General features: G+C 41.3%; 1 pseudogene; it reads right to left on the bottom strand.

Annotated features, from left to right (window-relative positions):
- Nucleotides 1-9,115: 9,115 nt before the first annotated feature.
- Nucleotides 9,116-10,349, bottom strand: LOC148009086 (glucose-1-phosphate adenylyltransferase small subunit, chloroplastic pseudogene; annotated as a pseudogene).
- Between the last annotated feature and the right edge of the window lie 9,662 nt (nt 10,350-20,011).

Here is a 20,011-nt window from a genome sequence, read left to right as displayed (position 1 = left end):
ACAAGTGCCTTTACTCGCAAAAACAACCCCGTAGTTAAAGGTGAATGTGTCTCTAGTGAGGAGAGGACAATAAAAAGTGACAAAATACAAATGTATACACACTATAACATGATGAGGAATAGATGTCTCATCCTATTCCCATCATCTTCCTAAAGAAGACAAAACATTCCATTGAGAGACTTTTAGTGAGTAGATCTCTAGGATTCTCATCAATCAAAGCTCAAAAGACTTGCCCTCTACCATCTCCATAATGAAGTGATAGCACATCTTAATCTGCTTCATCTTTGCATGGAAAATTGGATTCTTGGCTAGGTGAATCACACTCATAGAAATCCAAATGTAGTGTAGAGTAACAGTAATACCAAGGTCTATCACACTAGACAGCCTAACCATAGGGCCTCTTTGCAAGCCTTAGTGGATGAGACATACTCTGCCTCAATAGTATATAAGACCATGCATTTTTACACCATGGAAATCGAAGAAATAGTAGCTCCATTAAAAGTGAAGATATACTTGGAGGTGGACTTCCTACTATCTTCATGTCCTACATAGTCGAGGTCAGTGTAACCCACAATTATAATATCTTGATTGCTACCATAGCAAATGCTCATATCTATAGTGCCTTTCAAGTACCGCATGATACCCTTCATGACATCCCAATGATACCAGCTAGGTCTAGCCATATAGCATGCTACAATCCCCACTGAAAATGATATGTCTGGAAAAGTGGCTATCATAGAATATATTAAATTTCCCAATGTGGATGCATAAGGGACCTTGGCCATCTCGGCCTTCTGCTTATGTGTTTGGGAGTAATCTACTTGAGCGACCTTCACATGGAAAGGTAAGGGACATGCAATAGTCTTAACGTCCTGTATATGGTAGCACTCAAGAATATTTTATATATAATCCTTCTTTGACAAGTGAAGGAGCCCCTTAGAGCGATCACATGTGATGCACATACCAATAATAAATGAGCATTGTCTCCTATTATTCATCTCAAAGCTGCTCTTGAGCAAACTTTTCAAGGCATCCAGCTCATCATGAGCTCTCTTAGCAATCAACATATTATCCATATAAAGTGCCAATATAATAAGGTTGCCATCACAAGCCTTCTTCATATAGAGACATAGATCCATATCACTACGTGTATATTCTTTTGAATGCATGAAATTATCAAATATGTGGTAGCATTCCCTAGGTGCATGCCATAAAGGCTCTTTCTCAACTTGCACATTAGGTATTCCCTACCTTTTTCTCAAAGCCCTTAGGATGCTATATATAAATCTCATCATGAAGGTCACCATGTAAGAAATCTCTCTTTACATCCATCTGATAAAGATCCAAATCTAACTGAGCAATCAAAGCTAGTACTAAGCATAGGGTAGTTATCTTGACCATAGGAGAGAAGACCTCGTCAAAGTCAACACCATGCTCTTGCTTAAAATCCTTTGGAATCAATCTAGCCTTATATGCTGGGTTGGGGTGTCTTGGAATGTCTAGGGATACTCTTCAACTTATACACGCACTTGTATGGAAAAGTAAGCTTTCCACCAAGCAAGGGAACCAAATTCCATGTATGATTTTTTTGCAATGAGTCATACTCTGATTGCATAGCCCTCTCCCAAGAGTGACTATCACCTTTGTGTGCATGGGCTCATCATAGGTAAGAGACTCACCAGCATCTCTTACAATAACATAGTCCATGGAGGATGCAAATCAAGCATGCCAATGTCTATCTCTAGTAGACTGTCACAAAATAGATTGTGAGGCCTCTACATCATATGTCCAACATCATGATCATGGGATACTTGAATATCAACTGCAAGTTATCTAGATGGCTATATAGTAACATGAGGCTCCTCTTGAAATATCACTCTCTGTACCTCAACTACCTGCTCAGGTTGCTTGTGCATCTTCTTCTCATGGAAAATAACATCATGGCTATGAATGACCTTCTTAGCTTACATAGATCCCATAGTTGATAGCCCATCTCACTTGCATCTCCATAACCAAGAAAGATGCATTTCACTGATTTAGAATCTAGCTTATTTCATATATTCTTGGAAACATGGCAAAAAGCCTCAAATCCAAAGACACACAAATGAGCATATGATGGAGGTTTTCTAGACCATACGTCATTTGCAACTTGATAATCAATAGCAATGTATGGGGATTTGTTTATCAAATGCACGAAAATAGTAACTACCTTAGCCTAAAAATGATGTGGTAAGCCTACTTGGCTAAGCATACTACACACTCTCTCTTGAATCGTCCTATTCATATGCTCCAGTAACACCATTTTAAGGTGGGGTGTAAGGGGTGATCAACTGATGTTTAATTCCCTTCTCATCACAAAACTGCTCAAATGCTTCAGAGAAATATTCATCCTGATTATCTAACCTTAGGTATTTTAGCCTATACTGCAACTGGTTCTCAACAAAGAGCAAGGCAACATTGAAAGATAACCACTAGATCGGATTTTTACTTTTTATGGAATATGCCTAGACCTTATAAAAATAATCAAGAATGAAAGTCACAAAGTACTTCATGCCACATAGTGATTGGTAGGGCATGGGACCACATACATCAAAATGAATAAGAGAGCCAAAGGCTCACCCATGTACATGATACTAGATTTCTTATGAGAACTACATGTTTGCTTGCCATAAAGACAATGATCACATGAATCAAAACATTTATAGTCAAGGGACATAAGATACTACAAACGAGAAAATATTTTCATTTCTTTTAAGAACGTGTGCCCAAGGCAACGATGCCATAAAGATACATATGGTATATCAGCCACATCCAATACATGAATAGATCCATATACAAGTAAGGGACAGACTACTATAGCTCATCTTAAAGAGGGCATTGTTGGCTTCAATTTGAATAAAAAATTTGGGAATCAAAGATTCCTAGCTCAAGTTATAGCCATTTTTTTGACATGGGATACTGCAGGACTGCACTATTATGGCAAGGCATAAATGCAAAAATAAGGGGCCCAGGATGAGTATACTCAGCAAATCAACGATTCTATGTTGGATAATATACCCCAAGAGAGCCTTGAAGAGTCTCAAGTGTATGGAGAAATCAGTGCACTTAACAATACAATGTGTGAACATGAAAATAGACATGCCCAACATCATATGGAGCTATTATCAAGAGTGGAGTAGAGGTTCTTGTCTACTAGTCAAACAAAGTCTTCCATTGAGAAGTTAGTGGATTCAACTACCCAAACAAAGGCTTCCATTGACAAGTTAGTAGAATCTAATGCTCAAATAATGTCTCAATTCTCCCAATGGATGTAAATGCAAATGGGATTTAAAGAAGCAAAGGAGAAAACTTATTCAAACAATTAACCCTTAGTTCCACTTGAGCCACCTTGTTGAATGTTGAAATGACTAGGTTTTTTGGGTAATTTTTATTGTTTTTAAGGGTTGAATGGTTGATTTTTTGATGGATTTTGAATGATTTTTAGTTTTTTTGAAGTGTTTGAGAGTGTTTTGGATGAGGTTGATTATGTTTTGGAAGCTCATGATGTTTTTTAATAGAGATATGAGGCTCTATGAGGTTTTGATTGGTTCTGTTTAGCTTCTGTTTTGTTATGTTTTTCTTCTATATGAAGCATAGAGTAATGATTGATGAAGGATGAGATTGTTTGAAATCTCATTGAATGGTTTTTGATAGTTTGGAATGGTTTTAGTATGAGTTATGAGGTCTTGATGTTTTCTATTGACTTTATGTAAATCCTCTGTTGAGCTTCTGTAGAGCCTCCGTTCATGTTCCGTATACCTTTGTAAGTGTTATGTGGAATGTATGTGTGACTTTGGGAAAGTTTTCTAGCTTTGGAAATATGTGAATTTAAGTTCAAAAGAGCTCAAGGAAGCGGAAGAAGCAGCTGCTCAAGACTCAAGAGAAGACTGGAGTAACGTGACAGTGATGAGATATGAAGAGTCACTGTAGTGGCTTTGGTGACCTTTTATATCAGACATACCTTTTGAAAGGGGAATCCACAACCAAAGAAGGGTTATTATGAGTGATTATTGAGTATTATAGTAAGAAGATGATGTATTATTGATTGAGAGGGAGAGAGAGAGATTCAGAGATAGCCAATTCTATGCAAAATAATATATCTACCTATGAGAGATTGTGTGAGAGAAAACTATGGAATCTTTGAAGATGAACCATATGTGATATCTTTTCATTCAAAGTGAAGTGTTATTTTGTGTTTTCAATATATATCAAATAATTTTATGAATAATATGATGGATTTTATTAAAGTTAAAGCCGTGGGAGAAGTGTTTCTATGAAGCTGCGTGAAGATTTCTTGTTCCTGGTGTTGTTTTCTTTATTGAGATCATATAAAAGACAAAAAGATGGTTGTTGATAATACAAGATAGATTTTCTTGTAGTAGAAACCCCATTTCCTTGGTGTTCCTTTTGAGGCTCCATGTTTTTGGTGCGCAGCCGAGGAAATCTACTATCAACAAGCATCAGAAGAGGTTGAAAATGAAGAAAATGGCATTGCCAAGAGAAGAAGAATTCAATGGATGTTTGCAAAGTTCCTTCTACCACTGAAGAATTGAAGATTCTATTATCAAATCCATTTTCCACAAGAAGTTCATCCAACAATGGCGGAAACATATTACCATCATGATGCATGCTCTATGTGGTAGACTATTTGCTCTTTCTGTTGAAGCAATAGAGACGTGCATCTTGGTGGAAAATTGTTTGGGAACAAATTGAAGCGCAGAAATAGAGAGAATGACCATCCATAGAAGATCTGACATTCATTGAGAAGTTTCTAGAAATCGTTAAGTGGGAGATTATGAAGAAGCTTTAGGAGTTGTGGTCAATGGAAGTTTAGGAAAACGAGAAAGAAAAGAGTTGGAATTTGTTCATGGATGCTTAACAACAGGACACATGGGACTCATGGTGCAGTGAAAATCTCTTGTTTGTCCAATTAGCAACCCACTGGAAGTTGGTAGACAAAGTGTTCTTCACAACATACACTGTTGAAACCATCAAAAGTTGGCATTACTATGATGATGGCACAACAACGATCCTCTCAGAAGAATGAGTTCTTCAGAATGGAATATCTCCCCTTCTGTAGCAGTATCAAAGTTGAATTTAGAGACATAGAAAATCAAGAAGTAGAAGAGATGTTGGCTAGAGAGTCCCATAGAGACTGAAACCTCCCCTGATTATGTTGTGTTGAGTACAGATCATTAATTGGGTGGAGTTAACTCCTTGATGAATGACGCAATCAAGAGGCAAGAACTAGAACGAGTCTAGAGGTACACGAGAAGAGAGAAGGCAAAATCAAGACCAAGAACGGTGTCGCACGGGGGGTTCGTGAAGTCGCTCACCACAGGGACGCTCTACGAGATGGGAGTAAGGATGATGATGAATACTCAATTCAAGGTAAATAAGAAGTCAAGATACAAGGAGTATCTCAAAGCAAGATCATGGTCTAAGGGCATGGTCAAGATTCATGAACAATAGACACATGGATAAGGTAAGGTAAAGTGGAGTTAGCACTCATAGCATAGGAGTTTAAGATTGGAATTTCACTCAAGATTTGATGGTGTGACTTGACAAAATAAAGTATACAATGATGATGGTTCACACGACCAAGACCATTTAGTTCTAATAGACTGATTGATCTTTACGTAGACCAAGATTTTTATATTGCTTTTATGCCAATTCGAACACACTCTCATATCCACCCGAGGAGAGCTCTACTTGCGGATTAATTCTTCGTGGTGCAGTGTTTTCCTCAACATATTGCAAGCCACATTCCTCCCATTTTTCTACGTTTTCCCCATAATGGGCTCCCTCACAAACTCAAAAGCAGTGCTGAACTTCCTTGCCACCTTCAACTTCTCACCAAATATCGCTAGAAGCACCCACGCGTCATGTAAGCCACACTTTTCGTCACAGCATGGCAGCATAAACAAGCTATTGATGCCGAGACAACACCTCTCTACTTCAGCATTTATCCTTTCACATGTTAGATCACCTGCTGCCACAATTTTCGTATTCATGAACTAGAATAGTAGTAGGGTGCCTTATCATCCTTTCCACCTCTGTCGCATTCACAGGTCGCAGGTCGCAGCTCCTGCACCTTGAGTTTGTTCGGCATGGTTCTGGGAGGCGTTGGTTGGTTGAAACACGATCAAAAGCTTGCCATCGTCTCTTAGTACGGTAGATTTCAACGCAAAAGAGAATGTCGATGGTGCACTGCAGTCACGCAGAGAAGTGGAATCTCCAGAGACACTTTCACTCCATCCGTTGACCTCTGAAGAATTCGTCCAGCTCCTTTTTACTTCACAGCTTCATCATCCTTGCATGGTTGTCACTATTCGTCCTGTAGCAGCGTTCGTCGTTCTTCTTCTCGCCTTTGTCTCACCCCATTCACATCAACATCCATCGATGATTTGATGCAGTCTTTCTCTCGTCCACATCCTCGTCCTTTCGCTTCTTCTTTGTCATCTATGTCGCAGCCACGTTCTCCCTTCGACTTCTCTATCACAGCAGTGTCACCGATCTTTCAATGCAGACTTTCCCTCATCCGCGTCCTCGACCTTCTTCACCTCCATTGTTCTTTTTCTTCCCCATGTCCATTGTAGTCTTTTATAAAGCTTAAGAAAAAGCTCCCCTCCAGAATATCGACCTGCTTCTTTTTATAAGGTGCCAACGAAGAAAAAAATTCAAAAATCTTGAGAAAGTATCGTTGATGCTTTCCTCTCAGAAAAAAATTTCAGGAAGCATTGTCAACGATGACGTATTTTTGTTGCTCCTCGACATCTCATCAATTTCAGAAACAAATCAGGCCACCATCTTTTGAACATCTAATATCATCTTCATATTGACACCTAAGTTCAAAACTTGCTGAATGGTCTCAGCATTATCATCATGGAGGGTCAAAAAGGAACTTCAAAAGCCACCACAGCCATTAGACTTCTATTCCTTCCTTTCAAGCACTTCATGTTAGACAATGGCAAGTAATCACAAGCCTTGCTTGGCAAACCAAAATATAGCACAACTAGCCTATGTTCAAAGGCAGCTGCATAGTAAGGATACGGAAATTTTGAAGCTTTGATATTATAAGCTTTTATACTTTCAAAGTTTTGCCATTCTTCATAACATAAGAAAATTTGAGGTGAATCTTTCTAATGACACCAGTAGATGAGCTTAATAGTAGCTCCATAATCAAGCTCCTTAGATGGATCTTATCTCCCTTCCAAGCCTTGAATAAATCTTTTGTGGGTTCAATCAACCTGAAATTTCCTTCATGTTTCTTCCATCCAATGTATCCTACAAAACTACTTTGCAACCCTGACAAGGTTAAATTCACTGCAAAGAATCCTCTCAAAATCTCTAATATGTGAAGCCACAAAGAATATGCATCCATGGTCATCTAAAGAATCATCTTTACCTTCTTCCAAACAACCCTTGATAGGTAAGTCATCAATGAAATGCATAGTACGCTCAAGAATAAAATCTCGTAGAACCTTGTTCATCCCATTCATCATATGGGCAACCAAATTAGTAGCTCCTTGCGGAAGCGTACACATTCGGACAAGGCCTAGAGGTGTCTTCATCGTGGTCAAATCCTTGCTCTCAAGGTCAAGCTGAAACTGGCCATATCCAAAATAAAGATCACTGAGTGAATAGATAGAATGTCCAACAAAAGCTTTAGCGAACTCATCCACAATAGGTCTAGCACCAACATTTCGAATAGTGACCTTGTTTACTGGCTGTAGGTCCTGTATGAATCTGAGTGTCCCATTCTTCTTAGGAACTGTGTGTAAAAGAGTGGGGATAGACAGATATGACATGGATTAGCATGGGAATACCCAGTTATACTGACAGGGTATATAAGGTGTTGAGAGACCCAATTAGGGCATCAGTTATCAATAATCAAGTCTCTCTTTTCTCCTTCCTCCTAGCTTTCATGGCTTCCCTCCTCTTTCTCTCGCTTTTCCTGCCTTTCTCTCTCTTCAGCTAGTCTTTCTCTCTCTTCTTCTCTCTTCTTCTCTCTTCTTCTCTCATCTTCTTCCTCTTTCTCTCTCCTCTCTGCAGCCTCTCCCTTCTCTCCTTCTCTCTCCTAGATCTCCTTCATTACAGTTGGTATCAGAGCTCCGGTCTTTGATCCTCCTTCTCTCTCTCCTCCCTCTAGTTTTAGTTTCTTTTTAGTTTAGAAACCCTAGTTACTCAGGCGCACAGGTACATCAGGACAGGTACAACATTGAAAGGCCACAGGAATCAGGGGGTACTAGAGATGGCAGCCTTCTTGGAGTTTGCATAGAAGCTTTGGATGTGTTTAGAAGCAAACTACCAAACTGACCATTTTTCCACTACCATTGCATGCTATGGATAATGGAGGTCCACAAAGCCAGGATTGGCTGTAAACGAGCTTGCCCCCACACTCATACCACTGGAGAATCTCACTCAAGTTCTTGAAGTCTCCCAGAAAGGAGGATATGGAACCTGAGAGCTGGTTGCTGTCCACATCGAGCTTCTACAAGAAAGAGCATTCTCTATTCGTAGTGGCTAGAGAGGGAAAGCTCCCAGAGAGAGCATTGTGATCCAGATGAAGCTCCACTACGTGCCCATAGAGGTTCCAAATAGAAGAAGGTACGAGACCTCTGATAGTGTTGATGCACAAATATAGGACCTCCAAAGATGGGCTATTGCGTGCCAAGATCCACATGGAGGGTTCCCACAAGTTTGTTGGAGCTAAGATCCAGTTTCTGTAAGAAAGAAAGCTTGCCAAGCATAGGCGGAATGCTGCCATTAAGCCCTGCAAGCTGCCAATCTGATACTATAATCTGCAATGGTGGGGTCCTACAAGAGGGTGCGGTTGTTCTAGTCTATAGGCTCCAGTACATCCTCCCGCATGTCCTCTGTCCAATGCCCCAGGTTGATGATGTGGTTGTAGATAATTGACAGGAAACGATAAAACCAGAACGCTTCCTGCTTGTGATGAATGAATCGCAGCTGTGAGGTAGGACGCGAGGTCAAAGAGGAGGTGACTTGGACAGTCCCGACAAAGGCTCTTCTTCCCTTTTTGATGGCCATGGGCAGAAGACGTGCCATAACTTCACCTGAGGGAGCTACTGCCATCCCAACTACATAGGATGGCACCATCAGAGTTGCTGAGAGTGGCCTTGATTTCCAGGAGGGTGTTGACATCAATGCTCAGAGCCAAGGACCCTAGTAATTCTGCACTAGTTTCCAGAGTGCTTCCCTCCTGCTTTGCAAATATAACAGTTCGACTGCGATAAAAAAGATGGCCAAAGATGTCTGAGTTGTGCCCAATGCCAACTGGAATACTACCCTTGGATCTAAGAACATCTCGTTGCTCATTTGTCTCATAATAATCAGCACCCATAAGAAGAACATCTTCAATGATAGCCCCTTCAGCAATCCACGACCGCAGTCCAACCACTGAATGGTGAATTTTACAATTCTTGATAATGCACCCTTCTCCAATAACACTGTCAATAACATCAGCGTCAATCATCTTTGAAGGAGGCAAAAACCTGGCCTGAGTGTAAATTGGAGTTGATCGATAATAGAAACTAAAGTTCGGAAGAGGTTTCTTGGTGATTCCCAGATTAGCATTGTAGAATGCTTCAATGGTTCCAATGTCTTCCCAGTACCCATAAAAAAATAAGCTTGCACCTTCATCCCAATAGATGTAGCACCAGGGATGACCTCACTGCCAAAATCATTTGCTTGTGGAAAATCATCTCGCAATAGCTTGATCATTGCATCTTTGCTGACAAGATATATCCCCATATTGGCGATATATGGAAGTTATTTTGCTCTCTCCTCATCCAATCCTAAAACTGTGGTGTCTACCTTCATAGCCTTTAGGAATTCGCCTTTTGGTTTCTCAATAAACTCCACTATACGACCCTCAGAATCAATCTTCATCAATCTGAATGCTGTAGCCCTTTTCTCATCCATTGGCAATGTTGCTACTGTGATGTCTGCATTTGTCTCTCTATGAACCTGGATAAACTTCTGGTAGTCCATTTGATAGAGATGATCTCCTGCCAGGATAAAGAACTCCATGATTTGCTGCTCCTCAAAAAAGCCATAGGTACTGCTTGACAGCATCTGCAGTACCCTGAAACTAGTTGGGATTTTCTGGGCTCTCCTGATGAGCTTCTAGGACCTCCACAAAACCCTCATGCTTGTAGCCCCCCCATGTTGCTAGAATATGCATGTGAGAGGTGGCAATTGAGGGAGGCCCAAGATGTTATCTGTGACTCGTTCAAGAAAAGACTTATTAGATGCATTTGCAAGAACAACCAGAAATCCCCCATCCTCAGTTGGCAAAAACAAAGCATATGATGGAGATGCAGGGTACTACCAATGGGAAGCTCTAATCGATCTGGAAGTAGGGCTCATCTATCTAATGGTTTGATGCCACAAGTGAGGCCTTGAAGCAGTGGTTAGAGGTTTCAGGCTTTGGATGGATCACAACTGGAAAGAGAAATCTGAGTCCTCCCTTTTGAGTCCTTCCTTGCATGATAGCTATAGCTTTGGCTTCCAGAAGCTCTAGTTCTGAATTGGGAACAAGTGGGGCAGCAACATAAGTATAATCACAAGCATACAGAGTTGCCACATGCAGTGTTGGAGCTACAACTCGGGGATAAAATGGACTGAGGATCCTCTCCCCATGAGCAAGTAGTAGGTCAAAGTACCAGCTCAGGAAGAATTCACCGTATGGTGTATTCCATCCATAGTGATGTTGCTAAAAAAAAATAATAATAATAAAATTGTATGCTTGTGATGGTCCACTCTAGTTTGACTTTGCCACTGTTTGGATTCCTTACGGACGATACTCCTAATTTCACTGGCTCTTTTATTCAATGACCAAAGCAATGGTGGAAGACCTTTTGGAGATTACAACAATGTCTGCATGTTGCATGTGTAGCAAGAATGAAAGAAGTAGTATCTAAAGCTCGTACCTAGTTTTTGGTAGCACAACTACAGAGCTAGTTGCAGGTGTTGGACACATAGAGAAAGAAGCAGATTATGGGGCTGCAGATCAGTGAGGCACCACCAAGCTGGTAGCTATTCCTCTCAAAGCTCTAGCTTATACACTCTCTGGCCAGATCTACAGCCACTTCTTTCATTTGAACCAGTGAGTTGTGATGAGTGGATGATCACCACACCTCTAAGGTTGGCCTATCCCTAACACAGGAGTCAAGAGTAGCAAAATCAGTAAGGAGAGTCACACTGTATGCAACAGAAGTAAACGCGTCACTAGCACAGGTAGTATCAAGGGTAATTGGAGCCAAATATGCAACAAAAGAAGATCTTCAGGACTCGAACTGCTTGTGCTACTTGCATTTGTAGCCGATGCCTTTGATTGGCAATCTTGGTAATGATGCTTATGATTGGTCTTGAGATGTCATGTCTGGTAAGGTTATGCTCTTGTTGGCAATGTATTAGCCCTAATCAGCAAGGATTTGGTTCATATTGGCAATAGTTTCCACGCACAGTGATGCATGGACGTTGCAAAGTATTGCAGGGATGTAGACTCAAGGAACTGCTAACAAAAGTCAATTTCAACAAAGTCTTCTTGTGTGACTGAGTGTGTACTCTATAGCTCAATTCGAAGAGGGCCTCCTCTTCTTTGATCTGAACTAAAAATCTCCCCATTATGCCCTACTGTTTGGGAGATACACTCAATTTTGTGCTCATAGGTACTGTGGGACAGGCAGCAGTCCTACACAGTCAGCCCGCAAAAGTTGATTACAGCAAAGCCTTCTTGTGTGATTGAGTGTGGGTTCCATAGCTTGATTCGAAAGGCATCCTCCCCTTTGATTTGAACTAAAAAGCTCCCCATTCCGTCGTACGGTTTGGGAGATACACTCAATTTTGTGCCCAGAGGTACTGTGGGACAGGTAGCAGTCCTACACAGTCAGCCCACAAAAAGTGATTACAGCAAAGCTCTGATCATTTATTGTCAGATATATTTTTACATAATGTCATAGAGGAGATCAAGAGCTTTCATTTGAATAAAAAATTTTGGCGATCGGAGCTTTCTAGCTCAAGATATCTTCATTTCTGTAACAAGGGATCTAGTGGACTGCACTGGGAATGGCAGGCCACAAGGGTGAAGCAAAGGCCCAAGAGAACTTCCAGCGTGAAATAAGGGACTCCCGCGCCTCAATGAATGATCCTAGCTCAACCCAAGTCGGAACTTTCTAGCTCAAGATATCGTCATTTCTGTAACAAGAGGTCTAGTGGACTGCACTGGGGATGGCATGCTACAAGGGTGAAGCAAAGGCCCAAGAGGACTTCTAGCGTGAAATATGGGACTCTTGTGCCTCAATGAATGGTCCTAGCTCAACCCAAGAGGATCGTGAAGACATGTTTGAAGAGGGTGCCCCCGAGACGCGGACCGCTTCTCTATGCTCAACCATACCCTATGCCAACATGAGACCCGTCATGCCGACTGGCATCGAGAGTTGGAACAATGCCATAGGCAGACGGAAAACCTCCAAGATGAGCGTCATTCTGAGATGATGGCCAAGATGGAATTACTCATCAAGCGCATGGGCGTCCTCATCCCCTCTATCGCACCCTCCTCGGCTTAGCCCAAGGAGCATGTCCCTCCCCGTGAGGCCAACTCCCCTTCTACCTTGGAGACCGGGCGTAACCCACAAGGTTTTGGTGGCACACATGGCCCTCCCCATAGCACCTATGAGCTAGGTGAGCCCCCTATGCGACATGATGAACCCATTCCCCCATCACCTATGACGAACCCTTCTAGCCCATCCTTGGGACAACAGCTCCCCCATAGTGGAAGCTATATGCAAGGGCAAAATGCAAATTTTGGGCAGCATAGTATGCAGGATGCACATGGGCAGCATGCACATGGCAGTTTTGGGCAGCAAGGACCCAATGTTTACTTTGGTTTGCATGTATTGCATGGGCAGCATGGAAATTTTGGGCAGTAAGGCCCCAATGCAGGTGCACATGGGCAGCATGGAAATTTTGGACAGCAAGGCCCTAATAATCAGTTTGGTCCACATATAATGCATAGGTGGCATGGCATCCATGGACATTTTGGTCAGCAAGGCATGTATGGGCATTCTCATGGACATTATGAGTACCATGACCATTGGCATGGGTTCGATGTGCAAAGGCAAGTACATGCACCTACTTATAGTCAACATGCATATGATGAGTGTGAATATTTTGAGCAGCATGTATCTGATGACTATATATGTTCTTATGAACTACATTCTGGTCACATACATGGACAACCATCTAGATAGCATTATGTACATGGAAAACTTCAGGCAAATGTATATGAGTATGTACATGGGGAGCAACGTCATTATGAGCAATGGAGTGCTCGATATCATCAGCCACTTGATTATTACTATAAGCAACATGCGGATCCTTATGAGCCACATGATACTTCTCAAGAACGATGCCATGATGAGAGCGTCTCACTGCCACAGGTTCATGAGAAAATGCCCCATCAGCCCAAGGCTCTTACCTTTGAATGCCCAGTAATAGCCACACATGTGAAACTCATGGACATGAAATGCCTAGGGATTGATGCATTGAATGCTATATTGATTGCAGCCTCATCTGCTCCAGTCCGATTTGACCTACTGGTTCCTAATGAGTTTATGGATAAGTCAATGCATGCTACCGTATGGGTTGGTAAGGATCTTGTGCCACCATCAGTGCTTCACGATGACACCATGAATTACTTCTATGATACAGTGGATGCATTGGATCACAATTATCCTTTTGACCCCAGTGGTAGTATGGTGACCCATGCTTGTATGGATGACCCTTGCGCTCTTGATGCTTATTATGGACATTATCCATTTGATCCCAGGGAACGGAATGGTCTTGGAAAATCCCTATGCTGATCAGCATTTCACCAATGCAGTTCTTTTCCTACTCCAAGGATGCAATTTTGATTGAGCAGTAGCTAAATTTGCCCCAGTCTGAAATGCAGACAACTTACAGACAGCATACTATTTTAGAATGGTTTTTACCCTACATTAATGACAGTCAAGTGTCACCTATATGGCCTGAAAATACGCTTCATGAGCTTCGTTTTGACATGTCACACGCCTCAATCGGAGCTGCTGCCCATAGGAAGTTATGACCAGTTTTCTCCAACAGGCCTGTTCTGGACAGCATGCTGTCCACTATTTGTTAGGGCCCTAATTATCAAGAATTGGAGGCCAAACTCATATGTTATCAACTTGCACATGTCATATACATCATATACGCAATTCTACGCCCCGATTCCACATGAGATTATACTTCACCATACCCATATTCCCCTTTGTAATGCTGAGCAGAGTAGTACTCTGCAACCCCCCCTTTTTTTCACTGTGAGCCATAGGTCCTCTTTTTGTTTTTGAGGGCAAAAACCTTCGGGGTCGGGATGGAATGTAAAAGAGTGGGGATAGACAGATAGGACACGGATTAGCATGGGAATACCCAGTTATACTGACAGGGTATATAAGGTGTTGAGAGACCCAATTAGGGCATCAGTTATCAATAATCAAGTCTCTCTTTTCTCCTTCCTCCTAGCTTTCATGGCTTCCCTCCTCTTTCTCTCGCTTTTCCTATCTTTCTCTCTCTTCTTCTCTTATCTTCTTCCTCTTTCTCTCTCCTCTCTGCAGCCTCTCCCTTCTCTCCTTCTCTCTCCTAGGTCTCCTTCATTACACTGTGAACCACCTATTGGAATATGGAGCTGAAGATGGCTCTAGAATTCCCATCCTGATCTGCTCATTCAAAAGCTCTACCAATTTGCACAAGTGAGCCCTCGGTATAGGAATAGACCATAGATTCCAAGAGACATGTGGAATGGTAAAAATAACCATAGGTGTCACAACCCTAGGATCAACGCATCCAATCTCATGTGGAAAGAAAGCAAAAGCTTTTTCATGTCTACATAACATCTCTTCAAAACATCTTACCTCTTCAGGAAGCAGAAAATCTTTGGTCCCAATCTTCATCTCTTTTAACGTCTCAGCTGAAAACTTATGTTTGATACCTGCAGGATCTCGCAAAGGAGGTTGCATAGCAGCTCTCCTAATCATCTCGTCACTGTCCAAAGGTAGTGGTCTTGCAACAACTGGTCTAACCTTCTTGTCAACTATCTTATATTTTGTCTGAACTTTGGCTTCATTGCTACAACCTACCATCACTAGAGAATGGACTTGTAAGATATGTGACAACTCTTGATTGTTACCATTTAGCAATACCGAAAGTTCTTCCATGGTATCTAAGCATGAAAGGCCATGATAGAGATCATCTATCCAGTCTTCTTCCTACAAAACACATGCAATCATAAATTCTTTTTCTTTTCTTTTTACATACTACATGGCAGCTCTAGGCATATCAAAAATATGTTGAAAACACAAAGTACTTTTAGTGGATACACCATAAACACATGAGGAAAAACTGCTGCTGCCAGGAGGCGAGAGCTTTCCTTGACTCGTACCATTATCGTCCCCCAAGATAATGGTACCTAGCAAAAATCTGGCTCTCCTTGCTGGAAGAGAGGAATCCCTCAAAGAATCTTTATTCCGCTGATGATTGATGCAAACGGTCATGAAGTGGATAGCTCTCTTCCCATCCTTACTTTGGATCTGTGCATAGGTAAACCCATCATCCAGAACCTTAGTCTCCATCCGAGACTCAGCAATAAATGGCTACCCCAAAATAATATGATAAGAACAAGAGTTCTATACAAAGAAATGATAAGATTCACCCACATCTTCAATAGAAATCTTCAAATTTGGACAAGCATCATACAAATCTCCTGCAGTGTTGTTGGCCGCACGCATGTGCCAACCATGATCCACATCAACTGGCTATCTACCAGTATCATATAAACCTCACACTATGGCATTAATCTCAAAACCATGATTCAAAAGAGAAACACAAGACGTCTCAGTCTCACCAAGCTTGACAACAGTTTCTGTAGTCGCACGAGCCCAGTGACTTCGAGAAAAATAGCTACAAGGCACCAATCTAGGCATATCTTTGCTTTCATCATACTGTACGGGCTAAAGTAAAGAATGAAGAGACTCCTTGGACTGCATACATAGAGCTCCATTTTTAGACTCCTCAATATTGTAGACTCCTCTTCTGAATCAATCTCCTCAATTTGCAACCCATAGAGAATAGCCTCGGCAACAGCTAAAGCCTCTCAATGGATCATATCCTGCATTGGCTCTTCAATAATTTACCGTTTTCTTTTTATGATGTCAATAATAACATCATCAAACTTTCTCTTAGTAATCCCCAAAACTTCTCCAAGTGTAAATTCAATTTTGTAATTAAGAATTTGAACCTCAAGTACCTTTTTCAAGTCCATGGTCGTCTTGATGTTGGATAGCAACTTGAATCCAGGTTTCTTTTTTAGCTTTGAATCCTTTATCTTTGGGGCCTTTTGGTCTTCTTGTACTTTTGGCTTTTGTACATCGGCCATACTCTGCTCCAGTCTAGAAGAAGAAGGCTGAAGAACCGGTTCACCCCTCCTAGTTGCCCTCTTCGATCATTCAGGTTGATTATTATCTCTTTTGTCCTTTTCTTCAACAAGTGCTTCAAATCCTTGAGATTTTGCAATGTAAGCATAGATAGAGAAGACATCTACGCGATCATTCCATCCAATCTTTTTCTAATTGCATCTCCTATGAATGAAAGTTCAGATGATGAAGCTTTACCTTTCTTTTCTGCGTGCAGTGCATAAGACCATAAATGAGACTTATCTTTTGACAACTGCTCCAATTGAAGACCATAGGTAGCAACTTCTCTTGTCGGCCCTTGCTTCACATAAGAAGAACATAAGAAAGATTCCTCCAATAATTTCTTCGTACCTCCTTTGCCAAAATTTGTTTTAAGCGGTTGCTCTATATCTCCAAAACATATCATCATGTCCTTCCACACCATCAACTTTAGTCTTTTTTCCTCTTCAAAGTCTTGATAGTCCTTACACTCATGGTTTTGACTAACACACCATATGTAACGACAAACTTGATCACTTCTAGAAGAATTCATAGGAGTATAAGAGGTTGGGGTAGAAGTTGGAGCTAGGTTAAGTGGTTGTTGCTCTCTTTTGGTCATCTTAATTTGAAGATCTTTCAAGTTCTTTGAAATTTTTTTCACCATGTCTTCGATAATCGGTTTGGAAGATGGTATGACAACTGTAGCAGGAATAGGCATAGGTATAGGCATAGAAGTAGGCATAGACATGGGATTAGAAGTAGGAGAAGAAGTGGAAGGAGCAATAGGAGAAATCGAGGTAGGAGAAGACATCGTTAGAGGTGTTTGCATACCATTTTGTAAGCGAGCCTTCCATCTTCGCCTCTTCGTCAATGTGGAAATCGCATCAATAGCATCTTGCCAATCCGTCTTCAATCCCATAGGCTATGTACGGTCTTCAAGAAGCTCTCCCAACTCGTCTCGAAGTGCAAGACCAACCGCCTGCAATAATAACTCCACTTTCTTTGAGTTTAGGGCTCTTTGCTCAAGTGCATCCAATTGGCTGTAACGTTCTTCAAACTCATGCAATAACTTGAAATCAACAAGTCCTTTGTTGGGCTGATAGACCCATTCTCTGAATGTCTTCCATGTAGCAATTCCATAATCCTCCAAAAAATAGTCATCTTTGAGAGTCTTATTGAAAACATTTCAGTTTGAATCTTGCACAAATAAATCAGTCACTCTAACCCGCAAAGTAGGCGTGACAAGCCGTAGAAAATAGTTGCTCCAGTTGGTAGAAACTCCAAAGAAGTGTATCTGGCTTTCAAAAGCTTTAAGATAGGCTGAGACATTGCGGCCATCAAATAATTTACACTCACTTACCATAACCTCGATCACCTTCATTGCACCATGCGTATGCTTTTGTTCTTGATGCATCATTCATTGCTGATCCAATTGTTACTGATGTAGCTACTGCTGCTGCATAGATAACTGCATCTGCTGATTCTGCATCATAATAGCCGAAGAAAAAGTTTGCAATAAATTTTTTATCTCATCAGTCGAAAATGAAGAAGCACTTGATGATGAAGTGGGTGGAGTATTTGAAGAGTCTCCCATCTCGACAATTCGAAGCAACGCTTTCACATTGGGTTCACTAGGTGTCGCACGGGATTCGCATGGGGGGTTCATGAAGTCACTCGCCGCAGGGACACTTTATGAGATAGGAGTAAGGATGATGAAGAATAATCGATTCAAGGTAAATAAGAAGTCAAGATACAAGGAGTATCTCAAAGCAAGATCATGGTCTAAAGGTATCGTCAAGATTCATGAACAATAGACACATGGATAAGGTAAGGTAAAGTGGAGTTAACACTCATAGCATAGGAGTTCAAGATTGAAATTTCACTCAAGATTTGATGGTGTGACTTGACAAAATAAAGTATACAATGATGATGGTTCACACGACCAAGACCATTTGGTTCTAATGGACCGATTGATCTTTACGTAGACCAAGATTTTTATATTGCTTTTATGCCAATCCGAACACACTCTCATATTCACCCGAGGAGAGCTCTACTTGCGGATTAATTCTTTGTGGTGCAGTGTTTTCCTCAACATATTGCAAGCCCATTCCTCCCATTTTTCTACGTTTTCCCCATATTGGGCTCCCTCACAAACTCAAAAGCAGTGCTGAACTTGCCACCTTCAACTTCTAACCAAATATCGCTAGAAGCACCCAAGCGTTATGTAAGCCACACTTTTCGTCACAGCATGGCAGCATAAAAAAGCTATTGATGCCGAGACAACACCTCTCTACTTCAGCATTTATCCTTTCACATGTTAGATCGCCTGCTGCCGCAATTTTTGTATTCATGAACTAGAAATATAGTAGTAGGGTGCTTTATCATCCTTTGCACCTCTGTCGCATTCACAGGTCGCAGGTCGCAGCTCCTGCACCTTGAGTTTGTTTGACATGGTTCTGAGAGGCGTTAGTTGGTTGAAACACGATCAGAAGCTTGCCATCGTCTCTTAATATGGAAGCTTTCAATGCAAAAGAAAATGTCGATGGCCGCACACTGCAGTCGTGCAGAGAACTGGAATCTCCAGAGACACTTTCATTCCCAGCCTTTGACCTCTGAAGAATTTGTCGAGCTCCTTTTTACTTCACAGCTTCATCATCCCTGTGTGGTTGTCACTATTCTATAGCAACGTTCGTCGTTCTTCTTCTCGCTTTTGTCACCCCGTTCATAGCAACATCCATTGATGATTTGATGCAGTCTTTCTCTCGTCCCTGTCCTTGTCCTTTCGCTTCTTCTTTGTCGTCTCTGTCGCAACCACATTCTCCCTTCGACTTCTCTATCGCAGCAGCGTTGCCAATGCTTCAATGCAGACTTTCCCTCATCCCCGTCGTCGTCCTTCTTCACCTCTGTGGTTCTTTTTCTTCTCCACGTCCATTGCAGTCTTTAATAAAGCTTAAGAAAAAGCTCCCCTCCAGAATATCGATTTGCTTCTTTTTATAAGGTGCCAATGAAGAAAAAACTTCAAAAAGCTTTAGAAAATATCGTTGATACTTTCCTCTTAGAAATTTTTTAAAGGAAGCATCGTCAATGATGACGCCTTTTTGCTACTCCTTGACATCTCATCCATTTCAGAAAAAAAATCAGGCCACCATCCTTTGAACGTCTAATATCATCTTCATATTGACACCTAAGCTCAAAACTTACTAAATGGTCTCAACATTATCATCATGGAGGATCAAAAAGAAACTTCAAACCACCACAGCCATCGAACTTCTATTCCTTCATTTCAAGCACTTCATGTAAGACAATGGCAAGTAATCGCAAGCCTTGCTTGGTGAACCAAAATATAGCTCGACTAGCCTGTGTTCAAAGGCAGGCTACCTAGTAAGGAAAGGGAAATTCAAAAGCTTTGATATTACAAGCTTTTATACTTTCATTGTTCACAACATAAGAATTTGAGGTGAATCTTTTCTAATGACACT

The sequence above is a fragment of the Lygodium microphyllum genome, unplaced genomic scaffold, assembly GCF_053477565.2.
Source record: "Lygodium microphyllum isolate KBCC unplaced genomic scaffold, Lygodium_microphyllum_v1.1.10 scaffold_41, whole genome shotgun sequence".
Taxonomy (NCBI): domain Eukaryota; kingdom Viridiplantae; phylum Streptophyta; class Polypodiopsida; order Schizaeales; family Lygodiaceae; genus Lygodium; species Lygodium microphyllum.
Note: the sequence above shows the minus strand (reverse complement) of the source record. Positions and strands in the feature narration are given on the sequence as shown.